At 35.3% G+C, this 21893-nt stretch overlaps 1 protein-coding gene across 2 annotated transcripts in view; it reads left to right on the top strand.

Annotated features, from left to right (window-relative positions):
* The window catches only part of elfn1 (extracellular leucine rich repeat and fibronectin type III domain containing 1), a 75592-nt gene that overhangs the window by 31711 nt on the left and 21988 nt on the right, over window positions 1-21893 (top strand). The window contains exon 2 of one of the 2 annotated variants that reach the window (XM_023348387.1): window positions 20995-21085. The exons of the other annotated variant lie outside the window; for it this stretch is intronic. The gene's annotated coding sequence lies outside the window, so the exon portion shown is untranslated. The remainder of the gene's footprint in view (window positions 1-20994; window positions 21086-21893) is intronic. 2 annotated transcript variants of the gene reach the window in all.

Raw genomic sequence — 21893 nt, 5'->3', positions numbered from 1 at the left:
TTGGAAAGGACGGACCTCTTCCCACAGATCAGCTGTTAAATTCACTGAACTGAAAATCAGTTCCCTTCCTGCAGTGCGTGCCTAGCTAGTATGTGTGAAAATATTCCATCTTTGATAAAGTGTTTCTTGCACTATATTCCTCTGGGTGCTCTTCATATTTGGAGAATGCTTTGTGTTCCAATAGCTTGTAGTTTAAGGCTCGAGTGTTCTGGCAATTTGTACACCCATTCAATATAATCATACACTATTCTACAGCAGATGTTTTAGCTTAGGCAGGGTTGGCCTTGAAGGTGCCAACAAACATGAGTGCTAGCATTTATCTTGGACGAGTTTAGATGAGCAATATACCTTTTGAGAGACAGTCTCATTATTTCTGTTGTGCTTGTGGGAGGTATTCCATGAGTAATTGCACAAACAAGCAATAACTGGATAATAGCAACAATAAATGTAAGACTTGTAAATGTCGAGGTATATCATGGACAGGCTGAAAGCTCATCTCAGGGTTTGTAAATGTTTGTAGTGGTAAAATGATGTTTTAATTATTCGAGATATAAACCTGTTTTACAACTGTTTTATTCTAATAGATTTTTGCAAGAAGAAATTAGAAATTTCAGGATGTTGAATTAGCTTTTTGTATATTTGTCAGAAGGATGAGGACTGACGTAATTTTACTTCAAATTTTCTCAACACTTTGTTTCTTAATCTGAATAGAAATAGAATAATGGTCAGTATAGTCTGTAACTTTTGTTATTAAACACAAATAAACTAACTTAAAATTACTTTTTTTTTTAACCAAAAACAAAGCATACATTTCAAATAAGATTGTTTTAAATAGAAGCAGAACAATGATCTTGGAGAAATGTGATTGCTGACAAGCCTATTTCCATCCAGACAGAATGATTCATAGAGGTCTATCTATGACGTCTACACTTACATGTATCATCAAAAGCTCATACTGACCCAGTGTTCAAAGGAATATGCATCCCTCTTTGATCCTTAGCTGGCACATTTTATTCATATTTTCTAGTTACACAGATGCATCGTCACAGAACCGAATGTTTCATAATGTGTACTGGGGGGTTGAGTCATTGTTTTGAAGGTGAACTCTTGCTGACTTTCATGATGTTCATAGATCCATTCATTTGGTACAACTCAACAAATTAGCCAGACTGATGAGAAATTGCCATGAGGTTCAAAGTTGAGAAGGATAACTGCAACTGAAATCCACACTCGGGGCCTTAAAGGCAACTTTGCCTCAAACTTCTGCATCTCGCCAAAGTTAAATCAGCATGTTCAGTCAGGCAGGAGCCTAAGTCGATCCTGCGGGAACAGATTGAAAACTCCTCTTTGTTACAGTTTGTGTAGTGAAGTGCAATTACAGAGCCCTCTGCCCTGACATAAGAACTGTAACAAAATTATGCTTTGAAGTTGGTCCAATACAACTTGCATTGTTTAACCTCCAGTAACAGGTCAGTAGCTGTGGCCGGTGTGTTCCAATACATCTTGAATCATAAGCACATCTCCTTTAAACCTTGACCAGAAAACTATTTAAGGGGCCAAACAGGAGCAAATCAGTATCCTGATTTGTATTTTTGTTTGCTGAGGAGTGGACCTTTTTTAATATACATGCAGATCTTATGTTTTTATACAATTTAAAATGTTAATGCAGCAATGGCAGTTCTATAAAAAAATAAAATAGTGCAGGTAAATAATCTAAAATACATGTGGTAGTGTTTATTTTATTGCATCCAACAATAATATATTTTAATCATGACTAATTCAGAAGACAAAACTGAAATTTCAGAGGTCCTATGAACATGCTGGCCATTTATTACTGATATTTGTATAACTCCCGCTACGATTCACAGATATTTTTCCTACACTTCTCTCACACTGAACTTGTTTTATTCATGACAAAACCTCAATGAAACATAAGAGGGCAGAGTATATTGAATATGCATTAGGGCGGTGTACCTCTTTATGAACTGTGTCATATAACTTGGTTTAAGAATCTGGTAATTCTGCACTCTCAGGTAATTTTACACGTTTCCTCCTGGCTGGGTGTTAAATTTTGCAGAGATTTCCTCCTTGTTGCACACTGATGTAAGGCTTTCAGCTGGCTGGTGTGTATCCTGGTAAAATGACATATGGCAGGGAGGCAAGCATGAGTGATGGGCAGCAAATCACATTTAGGTGAACGCAATCTCTGCCTCGACTTTCGTGTTTCATAAATGATGCAGCAGACAGAGGAAAACATTTGGATTCCCCTGAAGCAAAGACAAATACCTTTTTATACCTCACTTTAGAGTGCACTTAAACACGATGGGGATATTTTTGTTGACCGTCAGTGCAGATAGTAGAGGATTCTGTCCAAGCATTTACCAGAGTAGGTCAAAAATACCACTTGACTTGTTTAACTTTGACCTGAAAAAACACTTATCTATTTTAAAATGGGGCACACATCCACCACAAGCAGATCTAAAGCTTCAGCTTTAGTAGGGCAGTGTGGGGATAGAGCAGACAGGTTTGTACTGGGGGTCAGGGTTCAAACAGATGAAGCAAACCTCATTTGTGATGGTTTCTCTCGTGACAACTGTATTTCCACTCTGATTTGCTGAAAATAATTTGTAGAACATTTGGGAATAAATATAAGTTTTCTTTATTATAATTGAAGGTGCCACAGAATTGTGAGGAATAGCCTGAGTTACTTCAGTGGCAAAATATAATTTTTTTACAACCTCTGTAAGGGTATAATGTAATAGAATAGAAAAGGCCTTTATTGTCCCACAGTGGGGAAATTTAGGTGTAAAGATAATAATAATAGAATACTCCACAAGATTATTTTTTGTTTGCTTGTTTTACTAAAGACACATTTAGAGTATTGAAAGTGGAGGATGTCACTGTCCTTTTGTCACCAAAAAATTTTTTTGCAGGTTTTATTATTTTATTTCTTTAAGGACAAAGAAGACCATACATTTTTACAAACCCTTTTACAGTTAAACTTGACTGACAGTTGCAGAGCACAATGTAAAAATGTGAATTAGAAAGGTCTGCTAAAACTTACAAGCGATAATACTATAATTAAGAAGCATATTAGAAGAAAACTGTGGCTACTGTGACTTTTCTTCAGTAGTATAAATTAACTATTTTACTTTCATTTGATTGTTTTATATGAACACCTCAGACTGACTTGTGTTAGACTTGCAGCTGTGTATGAATACACATAGCTGGCTGTCTGACACTAAATCAGGCTAAACTTTGCAAATAGATTTACATTTGTTAAATGGAGGAAAAAGGAGACTTTTTTATTACTTAGTTAAAACTCAGAAGTCTGAAGGAAGCCCATGTAATGATGCCATGGTTTAATATCCCTGTGATTGTTAACTTGAGGCAGCTTCTCAAACATACTGCATTAGTGAAAAACGTCATGAAAAAAATCAAAAGTATCCGATATTGTGGAAATTCCACAATATTGGATCATCCTTGGTGTGATGTTCCAAATGCACCATGTTCATCTTGCCAAACTCTTTATAAATATGCAAAAACACCATGGACGTGTGCAAAAATTTATGCATCAACCTCACAACAAAAATTAGATGTTGAAGATGATGAGAGAGACAAAAATGGGACAAAATTCCAACAAACGTGAAAGGATAACACCACCTTTGATAAGTCATGCACTTATAAAAAAGCAATTCTACCACATAGTAAGGAAATTTTTGTAAACTTTTAAATTTGAAGACAGTAAAAAAATAATAATAAATAAATTGTTATCAGTTCTCATTTGTGAACTTAAAACAGAACATTCTTAGTTTGATTTGATCTCAGACAGCAAAAAAAAAAAAGGTTACATGCATATATGCAGTGTATGTAAATATCTGGTTTCTACTGAATATTGGTGCTGCTTTTGAGAATTAGAGTGATGCATCCACCCACTCTGCTGCACTGGAGACTAGAAAATGACTAAATGAGATGCAAAGTGAAAAGCACAGAGGAAGATAAAAAAAGAGAAAAAAGAAGCCAAATTAATGTTCTTCTGACTCTGACAACTTTTGGGCTTTTGTGTGATAGCTGGTGGCTGCGAAAAGATAAGGTTTACTAATGGGGTGCTGAGGAAAATGTTTCATTTGTTACCATACATTTTATGAGACTGTAGAGTAATATAGTGGTGGCACAATTCATATAAGCCCTGAGAGCTTTAGACTGGGGAACCTGTTCTAGAACTTTCAGAACGCATTAGTGAGATACTGAAAATACTTTATTATTTACTAAAAACACACACACACATATATAAATATATCCAAGTATGATCTAGTTCTCCAAGTTATCAGGCAGATTGGTTTTAGCAGCTGTTTGATATTTTCAAATCAGAACTGGATATTTCTGCAGATCATCAAATTTTTGTCCACATTTTCTTTTCTTGTGCTGCCTTGATAATGATATGGATCATTTACTTTTATAGCTTAACAATGTCTTTCAGCTTTACTTCTCTTAACATCTCATCTATTATTTAGCAATGATAAATCCAAACCCTAGTGTACAGTTTTAAAAGGATTTCAGCAGATTTAATCTTAGATTAGTAATGCAAAATGTCTCTCCTTGAATTTATCTGAATCCTGTACAGAATTACAGCATGGGCAAAGCAACATACTGTCCACTTTTCTTAAAATCTTGATCAATCATATTACAAATGAGATAATTCAGCCCTGGTGCTGGCAGTTTTCCCTCTGCTGATTACACCCCTGTGTTTCCGTCTGTTATATTATTACATAATAATAATAATAATAATAATAATAATAATAATAATAATAATAATAATAATAATAATAATAATAATAATAATAATAAGAGATTTTTTATTCATTTATTTATTTTTGCATGGTTGTTCAAGTTACTAATTAAATGTAGCTGCAATGAGACTTTAAGACAATGAGTTTTTGGTCACATTTGGCTGCTGTGTAAAGATATTCTACGTTTCAGAGACATTCATGTTATAAACTAGATTAAGCTAAACTGAGCGAGATTATTATAAACTATATACATCCAACATTCTATACATTTCACAGGCTAATAAATCAAGATCTCTCGGTTTCAGGAAAATGTGCATTACATTATCAGTCAGAGCATTGATTTAAAGTTTACATACTGGCCAGAATCCAGAAATGAACTCTCTTATTTCTAACTTCTATAACTTCTGAATTACATGTTGTATCTCGAAGGCAATTAGACTATAACGTATGAATTCTAAAACAAGATATAAAACATTGCTTCTAATATATGAAGCTATGCATAAAAGCATCAATTAATTCCTTCCTGGAATATGTGCGCAATTTTCAAAGGATATCTTCAAACTCACTGGAGAGGCTACAGTGAATCTGAAGACATAGAAGACCTTGAAGATCAAAGTATTTTGTTTTTTAATGAATCTTACTCACCTAAAGCCAAAAATGTGGCACATATATGACACCACCTCTTTTCTTAATTACTGCGAAAAGACATAATATTTTTGTGTAGTCACAGCTCATATAGGAAGGAGGAGAAATATTTCTGGACCCCTTGAAATGACAACCTTTGAGTTTTACCAGTATACCACTGTAAAAGCCTGAGCTCTGATTTATTTCTATTTTTTATCCCATAAGAACTCTTATCACCATATACATTTCAGCTTAATTGTTGAGTTACTTAACTGTCCGGAATATTAGAATGATCCTATTTTTCGACAGTAGGTTCTTATCATATACTTTGTAAGTGTGTCATAGTGAAAACAAACAAGCACACACACAGACAAAAAAAACACACTGACAGGTTCTCAAAAAAATCTTGATTTCTAAACCTTGGACCAGTTTATGTTAGATCAAGGTAACTGCTTCTATACTCTGTAAAGGGTTTAAAGTGAATAACATCGTTTTATCCTGAAAGGATATAAGAGTGAGTAATCCCAGTCGTAAAAAAAAAACAACATTCAGTCATTTTGCTATTTACTTTGTAATTAATAACTGTTTTATGTCTTTAGATTTGAAACATGATATTATAAGAATAACCTTGAATGTAAACACATAGGAAAATTAATGTCACCACAACATTTTATTTGGCATTGTGCAAAATGTAAGAATGTTTTTTCTTGAATGTTGCACACACATGCAGTGCTTTTTAAAAATGCACACCACCCCTGTTACAAATAACTTCAAAGGTAGTGAGAGTATGGTAGGTCAGTATATTAAAGAACTACTGAAAAATAAAAACAAAGAGAAAAAAACCCTAATTTTTAGAGACTTGATATTAAATAAACCGATACCCCACATCATAAGACACCAGAAAATGATCAACAGGTTAAAAACAATGCATGTATTAGTAAATAAATTTTTTACCTTTTTAATGATGTATTGAAAGAAATTCTGGAGACAAAGAAAAATAAAGACCAAGAATGTAGCTAACCAACAGATGCTAGCAAAGGCACCAAAACCCATCACAAAGGAATGATGTGTCTGAAAACGCCAATGTATTTCTCAGATAAGTTAAGACCCCAGTTTGTGGTCACTTAACATATTAAAGAAATAGATTTATATTTGCTTAACTCAAATGAGATGCATGCAAACACAGCCTGACTTCTATCACATAATAACATAATAATCCCCCTGTATACAGCAGTATTGAAAACTTTCACTCAGTCAATGTATTCCTCCCAGAGACATACATTAAGTCCAGCTATTTGCAGCAGTCCTCTCATTCCTGGGAACTGTCCAAATCCTGTTGCATTAACAAAACTGAATATGAGCTCTCTCCCACTGATGCTGCGTGACGTTATGTTCCTACTTTTCCCTATTGAGCAATTTAAAGACGTGGAGATAAATGAAAGCATTACTTCCTGTCAGTGCTCTGAAACCAAACAGATGAGTATTTCATTGAACTGAGAGGAGGCAATATCTTTATCAACAACTTTGTCTGATATCACCAAGTAATCTCAGAAAGCAGCTGCGATGAACCTTTTGGGTTTTATTATTTCTCAAATTTCTCAGATGATAGCATGTCACTAAACACCTTACTGCTGTCCCCCCTTTTGTCATTGCAGCTCAAGTTCTATTAGACATTAAACCCTCTTGAGAGAAAAGAAGATCTAGAGAAGATGAGAGAAAGAGCCAATGGGGGTGAAATGGGTCTGCTTGTGTCTCAGGATTACTAATGAGATGTTAGCTTCAGTGTGCATGGAGCTGTCAGGTAACCAAAAAACCGTCATAGATTGATAATGATAGCTCTCACCATGGTGGTCTAATGCATCCTAGACATAAAAGAATGCGTAATCTTCTTTTAAGATAAGAAGATTATTTAAAATATCTTGTTTTATTATCTGTCTAAATATAGGTATTACTACAAATATGCAATTTATTTCAATGGAACATTTGTTAACTAATTATACTGTTTTGTTTTTGAAAGAGCTGGGATACGGTTGGAATTTTTGATGTGTTATGGAAAAAGACATATTTGAGCTCACACAATGATTGGAAAATAAAAAATGGCAGTACACACAGTTTAATCATTTATATCAATGCTCTCCAGTTAAACAATGTCAATTAACTGTAGAATGATCACACATGTAGAAACACTTGGTGGATCCATTTAAGAGCCATGTGTAGATGATTAAATCAGTCCTATAATCAGTATAAAAGTTTAATCACTCATAATCATTACATTTTGACTACAGTCCTGTTCAGCATGAAAGAAACAGACAAACTGGGGAGAACGTACTGCAGGCTGTTAAATCCAGACATGAGTGCGATTAGCTGCATTATAGACAGTCGCATCAAAAAAACAGCAAATCAAATTGGAAATCACTGATGTTTCTTGTTTCCCTGATCTAATTTTTAATTAGCGTATTCAAATCTGCCATGCTTGATGTGCTAAATGTACTTTTAAACACCTTCTCTTTTGCTGATGTCTTCCTGACCTTACATTTGTAAATGAATACTCACCGAATAAGCATGAATGTTCCTCATTGTCACTGTCCTGCATCTTTATATTGTTAGATTTCATGAAAGCTTTCAAAATATGCTCTTAAAAACATTACACTCTTGCATTACTATCAGACAAAAAATAATTTTTTGAAAAGTATTGGGTGTACATTCAAATTTATGTACATATCTGTTGTTTTTCGTGAACTCTTAAGTTTACATGGTTATATTTAATGTACCTGCAGTCAGGGTGCAGACAAACAAGAGTCAATTTCCTTGTTTGTGCAAAGAAATGCGGCAGAAAAAACTAATTCCCTTGCAGGAATTTCCTGGTCAAAGCAAGCAGCACTATACACAAACTAATGAAGATATAAAGCCAAATTAACATGCCTAAAATAGATTTGGGGATAAAAAACAAAAAGCATTTTGCGAAAGCACTTAAAATCAGATGTGGTTGTCTCTTAATTTGTTTTCATCCATCAAAAACGAAGAAATTACAAGATATTCCCCATTTATGAGTCAAAGCCTGTCCTTACCTCAAAACAAAGCATTCAAAAGAACATATACATTTTTAATGTGTTTATAGACCAATATATTGGGTGTTTTTTAGTTTTGAAGCATTTATTGCCCTGAAAAAAAATTTCTAATTATCTGCACTTAACCTGCTGATTACGGGTCAGAACCGACAGAGAGAAAATTAGTCAATTTTGATCACTGGCCAATGGATTTCTGCCTCATTAGTTGTAACAGAATCAAGCTTTTGGAGGCAGACATTTTGAAGCGAGATTGGGCTGAAATAGTAAACAGCAAATTTTATTCTGTAACTATCTAAACAGATAATACATGGAGGAAATTATTATTTTTGCTATACTTAACATTCTCTTCAATTATGTAAACTGATCTATGAAAAGCATAACAACATAGCTATACATGGTAGGACTGTGTTTTAGTATTATTTATTTAATTTTTTTGTCAATATTTATTTATCCAAGATGCAACATAAAAAAATTTGTGTTAACATTAAACTGAGGCGTTCTGTCCAATACAGTGAGTGGCAGGCAACTATACAAAATTCAACAAAGTGAGTTCCTAGGTGAGTCAGATTCTGTAGATAATTTGAGTTGGGACCATTTTAGTTTTATTGCTTCTTCCTCTTCAGTGATCTGCGGTGATTGTTAAAAGACAGAAAAATCCCACAGCAACGACTCACACTCACTGCCTTTAGCTCCATCAGACTTCAAAGTGCATTACCAGTCGCACTGAAACTCTTTAATGAATCAACACTGGCAAGACTCGTCAATATGAAGGCACTGAATAATACCTTTAGTGCAGGCGCTTAGCTTGTTACCGTATTCATTCTTTCAGTGCTGATTGAGGAAACAGGGGGAGTGTATAGCCTATATAGATGCAGTACTCATTCATAGCATCAACCTAATTGAAGTCTTTGTAATATCTCAATTTGATTAATTATTTATAGAGATATTGACACCATTCTAATGATGTGGTGAAACTTACATAACGCTGGAACAATCCTGCATGAAATGCTTCATGAAATAATTTCCCACTTATTGCACATTGTAAATGGAACCATGAAATGCAACACCAGCTCCTGAGCAGGTCTCTCACAGTCAACAATACCTGTGCATGTACGTAGCTCGGGTTGCTTTCTACTCCTTCTATTATAGATGATCTTCGTTCAATTTCCCTTTTTAATTATTCATATGATTTAAAGGAGCAAATTACACTAATCATCCCTCATCTAGCAGTAAAAGTGAAGAGGCCAAGATGGGCCTCTGTTGTATTTTTTGGTTTGGAGTTTGGTGGGAGTGATTTTGCATATTTTAACTGAATTCTTAAAATAAAAAGCAAAAGCAGACCTTTTTCAACCAAGGGTTTGCTGACTCATGACAATTCATCCTCACAGCCAGTGACACTGGTGTCTTAGCTGCAGCGTAAAGGCAGCGCTTTGCACTGTGATTTATTGAGTGGGCCCGCTGCAGCGGGAAGCAGGGAGAATAAAGTGCTCTCACCTGGAAAGTAAGGCTGACTGTGGTCTGAAGAGTTTTTTTTTCCCCCTTGGGTTTCACTGCTCACATTACTGTAAAAAGAGCCAATGAGGTCTGGATGATTCCATATTCATGAGTGAATTAATGAACAGTTGCAAGAATTGTGTCTTTGGAGGCAATTTACTTCTTACATTTATCAGTGTTGAATATATATGAATGAGTAAAGAACTAGAAAAATAGCAACGCTGATGGCTTGTTCTCACTAGTGAACACAATCGGTTGGGAATGTGTTCTTTTTTGTTAAATATGCTTAGCTAAAAACGCCAGATATGTAAGCTGCTGGCACACAACTACTGCCAAAAGGTGCTTCTTGCAACTCGGCCTTGCAGGTTTCTGTGTTAACATATCTGCTGTGAGGGCCCCATGGCTCTATACGCCTCTCTGCCTGCTGAGCTACGTGAGTTGAGCAGGGTGGGATATCTTCTGCAATTTTTCACGTCAGATCATGTCCACAATATGCATCACCTTTGTGTCCTCCTTTTTCTTTCTTACTTCAAGCAATACAGCAAATTGTTCATGCTGGGCTAGCTGATGCATAATAATAAAGTTAAATATGAGGACTTTCTCACACTTTGACAGTTTACCCTTGGCAAACAGCTCAAAGGTGCTAACTGAGGATATTCACACTCTGTTAAGTTTCCTGTGATCCCATCAATTAAAATTTAGCTTCTTTTGTACAGAAGGCTTACATCTTTTGTTCTTAAGACTGCAGAGAAAAGCCTACCATAAAGCTGTCCACACAACCTGGATGGCATTCTCACCAAATTGACACAAATACATCAATTTGAGTAGCACAATAGATATTCGTAGATATATTCGTAGATATTATGTATGAAAAATAGGAACCAAAATGTATCTTTAAGGTGTAATCTAAGGTTAGCCATTTACAGCATTGATTTGATTCTAAAAATGTTTTATTTGTGCTTGGTATTGTGAAGAGTTTTTATGAAAACAAATATGTGAATAATAAAAAAAAAACACATTAAAAGGGATAGCCCAGTCTTTTTCAAATACTGAACTTTTCTTTTTCAAAAAATGAATTCAAAGATTGCCCAACATGTCAGCAATCTTTGTGGTTCCTGGTCTCTTGTTGACCTTGGACCTGAAAAATTACTTGAATTCTCACAAGACACAAGCTTTCACAAGCTCATGAATTCAAATTAATGCTTTCATACTTTAAATTGTATGCAAACATAGTCATAATTTTAAGATAATTTAATAATTTATGCAGCTTGTATCCAAGTAGGGAAAACATTTTATACACACTGCAGCTGGTTGTAAATAAATCAGCCCCATTTTCACTTCTTAGCAGTTCAAGGTCATGTTATCGTCATGTTTTCTTAATTTTACAAAGAACATTTTATTTTCAACATGTAATGTGTATAGTGTGTGTACATTACTTTTGAGGTAAATGATTTGTTGCTGAGATACTTTGGTGTCAGGAGCTAATTTCTGTAAACTCAATTTTAGAAATGTAGCAGTTTCCCCCTTTTTATTTTTTTTATTATTTACAATTAGAACTAGTGAAAGCTAATTCAGCTGAAAAAAATTACCATATTGAAAAAAATGCTTGAACGCATTACCTCTTTGTACTCTTTGACGTACAAAGAGGAAATAATAAATTATCGTCTCTGATCATTTAACCCATGGGTTATGCAGCCTTCCTCGGGGCTAAATTACTTCCACTTTTTAAAATGCTTCCACATTCAGGAATAAGTTTTTTGGCATGCAGGGAGTATAAAAAGTTAACATAAATAAAACAGAAAATAAATTAAAATGTGTACTTTAAAAACTTTTTTTTTTTTTACCAGTATAACAAAAATAACCAAGACAGAGTCTGCCATGTAGTAATTGTAATTCATTGTTTGTTCACAAGTAGCTGTAGAGCAAGATGTGTTAATGCAGAATGCAAGGATGGAAGACATGATTGGGGTCATTGGTGCTAAAGTGGCGTGGAGGTTAATCTGGAAATGGCCCCCGCACTTAAAATTCTGCCTAAAGTCTCATATAACTTTAGTCTGCCTCTGATTGACTTTACTTGCTTATTCGGTTAAAGAAAGGGTTTTTCTAAAATTAGCTGTATGAAATAATGGTACTGCAATAAAAAATGATTTATTTTAAGATTTGTTACACATTATTAACAGGGTTTGTAATAAATGTGCCTTACACTGCAAAGAAAAAGGAGAGAAAAGGTTTTTTTTATCATCCCTGCAGCAACATTCAGCACTTATTCTGCCAACCTTTCTGTGTCATGGTGGAGCATGTTTAATAACATATATTTATTATATTTAGCGACATACCAATAAATTGTTTTCTGCATATGCAAGCATATTAGTAATTAATCCAAACATATACACTAATTGACAGACAATTTTTAATTAGGGTTAGTGTATGATATCAGGTTTTTCTATTAGGCCACAAATAGCTGTTTTACTTCTTTTTCTATTGTAATTATATATTCATAGACTTCAGCACCAGACATGAAACAAGAAATAAGCAAACAAATGGAATGCTAAACAGAAAAAAGATTTCAAAGAAGAACAATGAAACGACCTTTTTAGGTGTCAAATTTAGTGTGTGATTTTGCTGTTGCTGCTCATTCTTCCACTCCCTACTCTGTTATTCTGTTGGGGTTTTGTGTAAGAGTGAGCCACAAGTTATTTGGCACTGCTGGTTTTTGTGCTTTGATGAGCATGTGAAACACTGAGTGACAAATGGTTGGACAAGAGGGAAGAAGTCTGTGGGATGTTATTATCCTGATTTTGCTGACATGTCTTTGTTTTTCAGCTTCATTCAGGTTTTGTAAATAAATCTGTGTGCAATAAATCCAATTCAGATGTTAATTCCTATCATCAACAAATTAGTTGACAAGTAAGCGGAAGGACAGTCAAGACATCTTGGCATCTTTCAAATAGGATTCTATGGTGATTTAAGCCGTGAATTCTCTCTAAAGTCTAATACAATTGAGATTCAACATTTTAGTTTTATTATCTAAACTCTGCTGAACTAAATTACACAGTTTAATAAAAAGTCTGGATATATTTTGTTTTGTCTACGCTTCTGGCCTAAATATGTTTATTGCAATTATTAACTTTAGTCTTTGGTTAATTGCTCACAGTTAAGCACTGTGTACATCGTAGACTTGATGTGCAAGTCTCTGACTCACAGCTGGAACTAAGGAACACGCACTGCTGCATGGATTTATCTTTAATTATTGCAGAGGCTGTCAATTTGACAATTTGACTTCTACCAATACAAACTTTATCAAGGAACAGCTTTACCTAGAAAAGGTAGTGCACAGGAGTTTCACAGCAAAATCAGTGATCCATTGCACCAAGTTTTACCTGAGATGACTTCACCATTTATTGTGGAGTCGTTACAAGTGTCATAAATTCATATTTTGTCATGCTGGCACAAGATCTTTAAGATGCTGCTGAATCCAGTGTTCAGAGATACTGAACATCTGTGATAAAAGCAGAACATAGCATGCGTTCTAGTCTACAAGTGCACAAAGTAGCGGGGATCCTTTCTCTTCCTGAAAGAAGCCTTTGCGCATTTGTCTGTTTTTCACATGCACACATCTCTCACAGTTTTAGAGTAGCAGGACAAAATAATGCCCTTTTTTTGCAGATCTTACCCTGAAGACAGTCGGCAGAAAATATTAAAGGGAAGAGCTAGTGCCGCATGGAGGCTCTGATATACTGGTCACCCTTGACATTCCACCCTACTTAATCCAGATAATAACAAATAACTGCCTGTGTCACTCAAGACATCAGTCTTTGAGTTGTGAGCAATAATGTTTTTGTAACCTACATGTGTGCTATAAGTCACTCTAAGCGAGACACATGGTCACACTTTTAGTACTCATCATAGCTCATCGCTGTCATGAATGGAAAGAAGAAACTAAGAGACAAAGACCAGCTATTAAATGAATTCCAAACCAAAGCCGCCTGGGACTGTGTGTAACAATAGCTTTGTAGCTATTTTGCCCCAGGGTCCAGTCTGCTCACAGAGCACAGAATGACTTTAACAAAAGCACACAAATGCATCTCTGAAATGAAGCAAACAGCAAAACGTTCTTTTAGTTTATCAAATGTTCAAAAGATTGAACTTTTAAATGCTATAACAATGTAAGTTGTACTACATAAATGTCAAATCCTTACATTAAACTACATATTGAAATGCTGATTATAGACGTCTGTATCTCTAGTGCACTACTGCAAAGTTATGCAAATCCTCTTCCCGCTCAAAATTCTTCTTCTGAATGTAAATGCAGGGTAAAAAAACTCCTAACTTATAAATCCTTACTGATTTCCTCTCCAGCTCGAGGTTTTGCCTTTCATTCCTATGCGGCATGACGACAACAGCATTGAATGTACAGTAGCAATCACTGAATCTTGGCTTTGCATTTAATTCATAAACGTTTTTGTTATTTCTAAACTTGATTTTAACCTGCTAGTGTATTCCATAAATATCTCATTAGAATAAATTTCATAATGACTGATCTTACTGATCTGTAGATTGGAATCCTGTCATGTACGCTCAGTTGTATATTTTTTCTAAACTTTAGTAGCAAAAACATGTCCTATTTTATTTGAAACCATGACATCAACATGTTTACTCTGGACTAGACAGCATACTACCCCAGTTTAATATTGAATGACTGAACACAACACCAGTATCTTGCTTTCAAGAACCTATTAAGAAACCTGTTCTGTCTGTAAATATATGTTCATTCACCTTGTATGGCATCCACTATTGTTAAATGTAAAGTAAGCACACTTGTCTTCTATTGGAAATGCAGTTTCATAGTTTATTCTTAGATACTCACTCATGAGCACATACATACATCTACATATAATTTTTTTGACACCAACGCTTATATACATCTACATATACAGTAAGTCTTATTTGTTCAAGGCTTATATCTGGATTTTTACAGGTAACTATGTTTTTGTATTTTCAATTAGAGAAAGAAGATGCAATGTTTCCTTGTCTTTGCTTTGAGAAACAGCCATTCAAATATTAAATCAGGAATTTCCCCTGCAAAGTATTGGCAAAGCAGTATGTGAATCTAATTACTTTAGTTCAGACATTTTATGGGCAGTTGGAAAATCGCCTGAGTTTGGATTCCAATACAACCTCATTTCCTTTTTTCCTCAATTAAATCCTTGTCAGACACCAGCACAGGTTGAGTCAGCAAGTCTAACACAATGAGCCCACCTAGCAGCGTGCATGAGAGGCATCCAGTCACACGGCCAGCCGCTTCACATCCGAGCGGACCTTTCAGAGAAGCACTTTTAGCCAGCCTGCAACTGCAGTGGGCTTCAAAGATTCATTGCGCTTTTGTACTCCCTCCTCCACACCATCTGTCATGCTTTTAAGGACAGCTAGGTACTTCTTGATTGACTGCTCCACTGAAGTGAATAACAGGAAACATTCTCACCAGCATAACCTCGTCATAGCTTTGCCAAAATCAAAAATGTGCAAATTTATTACAAATTTCACAAGTGGTAGTGATTAATGCAACTGCCACATTTTCTGAACACACATTTGGCTCATAGTATTAATTGAGTGTTTTTTGTAGTGTATTGTACAAAGACTTATAAAAATATAGCGATAACATTTTATTTGAGGGGATGTGCATAAGATTGACATGACACTGTCATAAACATGACATAATACCTGTCATGAACATGTGGGAGTCTTCCTAAATGTTTATGACTGTTGTCATGAAGTGGAATTTATTAAATAATTTAAATTATCTGAGAATATTTAGATAAGGTAGAATAGCAAAACTGAAGTCAGATTGGAATGTCGTCTTTTGTTAAAGGCAGTTTTGAGTCATTATAGGGAGAAAAGGAACAATGAACAATATTGGTGTATGATGAAAGAGAAATGACAAAAAAGAAGTGCAATTAGCTTAATAATATTCCTTCAACATTTTTGTTATGTACCAATTCTATTAATAGGCTAATCTGCACAGAAACTTTGGCTTTCCCATTGATTGCCCCTTGGAGAAAAATACACTAATTAAAAGATTGTTTAATGTTTTTTTTCTTTTTACAGCTTTACAAACACAACATTTATAAAGTTACTGAACAGACTGTGGAGCAAAATGTGAAACAGAATTCTGGCACCAGGAACATATTATGTAATATATTCAAGTAAATTTTGGAAACTTCAGTCTCTTCATCAACTTTTGCTGTCAACATATTTATGTCCCACAAAATGAACAGAAAAACTTTTTTTCTATATAAACTTTACATGTTTGTGCACTGTAGCATTCCTACCTTTTATAGAACAGCTGTAGATTGTCATCCCAAATTACCTCATTAAAAGTTATCATGGGACAGAATTACCTGACAGTGATTTAAATTCGGTACACCAGCACCAAGCTGTGGACCACAGCAATCTATTTTTGTCCTCATAGCTACGCGCACTCCTCTGCACCTCAACAGCTGTGCAGAATCAGTCAGATTAGTGCCAAAGCTCAACCTCTGAATGCTCCAGGTCAGCATCACGGATGTGTGCCAGACACCCTCTGCTCTTTCAGACCATATTGGGTTTGCTGCTCCTCACCACCTTGACCACCCTGAAGCCCCCACCATCACTCCTCCTGTATGTCTTCCTCCATCCTTGCATTTCTAATTATTTCTGAAAAGCAAAAAAAAAAAGAAATAGCAAGATAAAGATGTCTTTTGAGAGCAATAATGTATTTTAAAGTGCATCTTCATATTGAGTAGGCTCTAAGCAAAAGCAAATAAAAGCAGTGATCCCTGATACTGAAAGATTGTAAATGTCTTAAAATTTAAGATTTTAAAGAAGTAGGAAGTTTACAAGTTAAGTGCAAAAAGTAATCTTCATAGTTTGTTGCACTAACATAGAAAAAATATTGAGTAAACTGTTCTTGAGCTCAGTTTGTTCACAAATACATGTAATAAAATAATAATCAATTATATGTGACTGTTTTTTTCCATTGGTTTATTGTGTGTCACATCACGTGACATGTCTAATTTAATACACCTGTGTGAAATAAAAGGCATTCTCCTTCAAAGGATGTGTAGCACATTAAATGTGTTTAATGTGCGTCACATTTAATGCTCTGCCAAAAGTGAATCTGCTAACAAAATTAAACTTAGTCTTCTCTCCTAGATTCCATCAAATCTGTATTAAATGCTGTTAATGGTAGCAATATTCTTAACCGAAAGAGTTGAGTTTAATTCAGCTTGAAGCCCCATAAAACCTTAGACCAGCTCTGACTCCAAATGGCAGATAAGAAGTAATAAACATTATTTATTATTAATATTTACGTACAGGTAATGTGATGTGTATGATAGGCAAAGACATTTGATACAGAAATGATCTATGAGGTTTAAAAGACTAATCAGAAACAGTAAAAATAAACATTTCTAACAGCATCACCTGGATGTGCAAATAGATGTTTTGCTTTCATTCCAATATCGTTCAGGATATTCAAGACTATAGAGCCGATGGAAAAAATGTAAGCACAAAAGTCTATATCTAGGGAGTATTCACCTGATGGCTGCCCAGAGCAGTACAACATTTCCCCATTTTCATCTACAGCATCGTGAGTAGTGTGAACCAATGAAAAAAACTGGTGCTTCCAAAATCAATAATGCTGCAGGATAACAAGGTAGCAGTTGTAGAAACTTAACCTCCCCTACTAAACTAATGGTGGTTTGTTGTCGTACCCTCATGGGGATAATAAAAGGCTGTATTACAAGGGTAGATGATGCAAAAACAATTTATCACAACACAAAAATCCATTTGCACTCATGTAATTTGCAAAAATCCTTTTCACAGTTGCCAAGAAATTCTCACTTGCCTTTCATCACCTACCAAAGCTTTGTTGCACCCTTTGGTCATAAATGTTAATGAACAGACAGTCCTTCCATGCCATTCTACAGTGAGTATTAAGTCTAGTTATTTTGTACGGGTTAGTTGCTTGCTAGCGATGTTCGAAAATTTTAAAATAAATCTACACGTGGAAAATGGATTGGTTATGGTTGAATAAGACACACAGGACACATGGGGTTTGATACCTAGAGGACAAGAGTTAATGTCCAGTGCTGAATAAATTGCCTTTTTAATGAGCCCACATTCAGATAGGCTAAGGTATATCAAAGTCTTGGTTTCAGTTCAGAATATAATGGTATGAAGTAAATCCCATCATTTGAGTAAAATAATCACAGAATAAAATAAAACAGAATCCTGTCATCATCCAGACAGGATTCTGTTAAGACTTGCTGGTATATGTGGATGTTAAGAATATAAAGACCATTGGATGTTGGTGTGTGTGAGAAACTGACATGTTTTAGCACACCAGAGGATTTTAAGCTAGGATTTCTACATACATTATTGGAAATTAATGAATGCTTTCTCAGTTGATATTTACCATTATGATTTTTTAATATTAATCCATTGTGGGGATCTCAAGGCATTCCTACACCAAAAGCCGTCTATAGTTCCTTCAGTGTGTTGGTCTTTTCCCTGTCTCCTCACAATAGTACATGAACAGAAAATCTCAGAAGAGTCACCATCCTAACGAAATACGTAAATCACAGCAGAAGACTCCTTTCAGTGAAGAGGAGCAATGGCTCTACTCAAACGTAACCCCTGGGTGACAGAGCTTGTTACCTATTACTCTAAAACCATGCCCAGCAACCCTAAGGGAAAAGCTTATTTCAGCTACTTGTATGCAGGATCTTGTGCTTTCAGTCAGGATCCGTTTTCATGATGATAACTGAGGGTTGGAACATTGACAAAGCGTTAAATCAGTAGCTCTGTTTGTTGGTGCACTTTCTTTTCTTCACCACAACAGAACAGAGCTGTGTCTGCATTACTAGAGATGAGACCCCAATCTCTCTGTCTCAAGGAACTGAAGACAGAGATATATCCTATACTTGGAAGGAGTCGGTTGAGAACTAGAACTGACTCACATCTTCCACACTTGGCTGAAAACCAATTGAATTACAAGAGGAACCACATTATGTGCAAAAAGCAAAAATGAGACCTACAGGTTCTCAAAATGAATAACCAAAAGCCAGTAAAAGCATCCTTGGCACACCCCACTACCAAAAAATGCCTCATTTAATGCTGTTTTAAACATGCAGAAAGCACATCTGGATTAGACAACTGAAACTGCGTAGACCCCTGAGCAACTCTGCAGAAGGAGGAAAAGGACAATTTTTGAAAATTGTCTTGCAATAAAGAAAACCCAAAGTCATGAGGTTTTAAATTTAAGAATTTTTCTTCTTTCACAATTGGAGTTGAATCCCAAAAGACAATATCTCTGTGAAAGACAAAAATAAAAAAGAAAAACAGTTTTACCCGTGTTGTATATTTGTATACTTGTTTTTTACAAAATAAATGTTTATAGAACATGTTCAAAGTATGATTTTCTAAACGTGTTTTTGGGATAAACTCTGTCGCAGTGTGCCAGGTCAGAGCATACAATGAAGAGTAACCTGCTCAGATTCCATCATGTCATTGTGTTGAGTATTTCTGTTGAAAAGTGTATGAGACTGCTATGCTAATGCTTACAAGGAAAGTCAAATTTTTTAAGAAAAAATATACTTTGTAAAAGAATATATTTACTTATATGCTAATATCTCACCTGTTCATAATGATAATTTTTCATACTAAGATGATTATATGACAGACTTTTTCTTATCTGAAGCCCTGCAACATTCAGGAAGAATAATTACATTTCTTCCATATAATGAGCCCCTTTCTGAACCGAAGTCCCTCATGGAGAAACATTTTAACCATACCTAATTTGTGGCGATGATTTTCATGTGTAAGTGTGAATGTGTTTGAGAGAAAATGACAGAGGAACCTGCCTCCCAAAGCCCAGTGGAAAAAAAAAACATGGCAGCAGGGGCAGCTGCAGAACTGACCCTGCCAAGGACGGAGAGCTTCCCATGTCTGTTCAATGCTGTGAAATGGGTCATTGAACAGCTAAATGGTGTCATTATGATGAGTAATTAAAAGAATACAGCTGAAGACTCCCAAACTACCCTTTTCTCTTGGTTCAGCTGTGTTGTGTTGTCATGGTTCTTTGCAGAAATGCAGCTGCTATAGGCCACTTTAACTATCACCTCTTTCACTTAAATGCAAATTGGTAGCTAAGTGAATTGCATTAACTATTGTTTTTTCATTTAGCAAAAACCTGTAGATTCACATTGGTGATTGATGAAGATTGGATTTTGCCCATGCTTTTCATCTGGTACAAGCCGCCACACACTATGAATCAAAAGACATGAGAGCATCAAGCTGTTTTGCTTGGAAGAGACACAGTATAAATACTTTGTGCCCTACGATGTGTTTTGAAGACATTAATATCTATGTGAGAAGGAAAATTGCAACCTTAGATTGCAGCTTCCGTAGCTGGTCTGTAAACAGAAATACAACAAAAAGGATAAAAGATAGTCAAGCAATAAAGGATTTGTGTTTCATCTCCATTAAGCTTATTTCAGGAATACAAAGTCTCCATATTTCTTTTGTGCAAAGCTTATTCAATGTCGTTACTTCAGCTTCCAATAAAAATGCATGAAAGATGTGCCAAGGTAGTCTTCCCCAGGGCAGCATATGCATTCTTACTCTCTTTGTAGGGAAGTCATTAAGATGATGGAGAGGTAGGAGGAGGTTCCATGTTTGATTAATTAGTAAAACTAACTTTGGCAAGACCAGGAACTGAAAGAGAGGATTTCATTAGCTTACGCTTGTTAGATAAGGTTAATGAGGTGACTCCCACTGCTGAAAAAACCTAGTACTGAATCCGTTTTTGACTCTACAAAGAGAAAGAAGAAGTTTATCCTCTGAACACAGAGTTTTTGGGGAAAATCATTGAGATGTAGAAGGAATAGAAGGAATGCTCTTCCTTCTACAGTACAGATGCTTTTCTATCTGTAGAAGGAAGAGCATTTACATGCATCTTTATCATTCTTTGTTTGCAGAAATCAGCGAGAGAAATCCGGAGAGATCTGCCCTCCTGGAGGCTATCAGGGATGTGTTCTATAACTGAGGAGTTCAACCCAGATTCCAGCAGTAAGTACAGTGCAGGTGTTTAGCACAGATGTGTACATAACTTAATTCAGCTGAGGTTCTGCATGAGCAAACGTACCCCTAAGAGGATCACATCACTAATCCGCTGGTCAATACATATGACGAGAACAGTACAGTGCCAAAGCCAAGTCATTTAAAGGACATGTCATCCTGAGTGTGGACAGCATGAATATCCCTCTGTGGGATTTAAGCTGTGTTCACATTCTAAGTTACACAGTTACAGTTTTAGCATAAAGTTGAGCAAAATAACAATTTTACCAAATTTATCTTTGTTTTTTGACAGCTTAAAAATGTACCTTTCCTCTTATGAATGGTGCATTTGCTGTACATTTCACTCTTTAAGGACTGAATGCACATTTATATCAGTTCTGTCTGGCTATAAAAGTGAAGGGCAAGTAAATGAATATGTGAAACAGACCAAAGTGTGTAATTACTTTTGTTAATTTGTAACTAATTAGTCTTTAATCAAATTAAGTTTTAATTCAAGAAAATGTTTCTAATTACAATATTTGAGCCACAGAGAGACACGAGTCATTAAGGGCTACATGTCTAACACTCTGCCTTTTTTTTTTGTTTGTTTGTTTTATCAAATCGGAAATTCTGTTGTACCTTGTATTTTTTATGGAGTAGTTTTCAGTCTCTGCGCCATACTAAATATTGATCTTTCATAAAGGATTCAATAATTTTATAACCAAGCTGCTTTTGGTTTTTCAATAGATTTAAGAAATCAGTTTTAGCTCTTTTTCCTTTTTGTATTTGGGCACAAGTGAAGGCTTTCTATGGCTGGTGT

The sequence above is a fragment of the Xiphophorus maculatus genome, chromosome 16 (genome assembly GCF_002775205.1).
Source record: "Xiphophorus maculatus strain JP 163 A chromosome 16, X_maculatus-5.0-male, whole genome shotgun sequence".
In the NCBI taxonomy this organism is placed as follows: Eukaryota; Metazoa; Chordata; class Actinopteri; order Cyprinodontiformes; family Poeciliidae; genus Xiphophorus; species Xiphophorus maculatus.
This window is presented reverse-complemented; position numbering and strand designations above follow the sequence as displayed.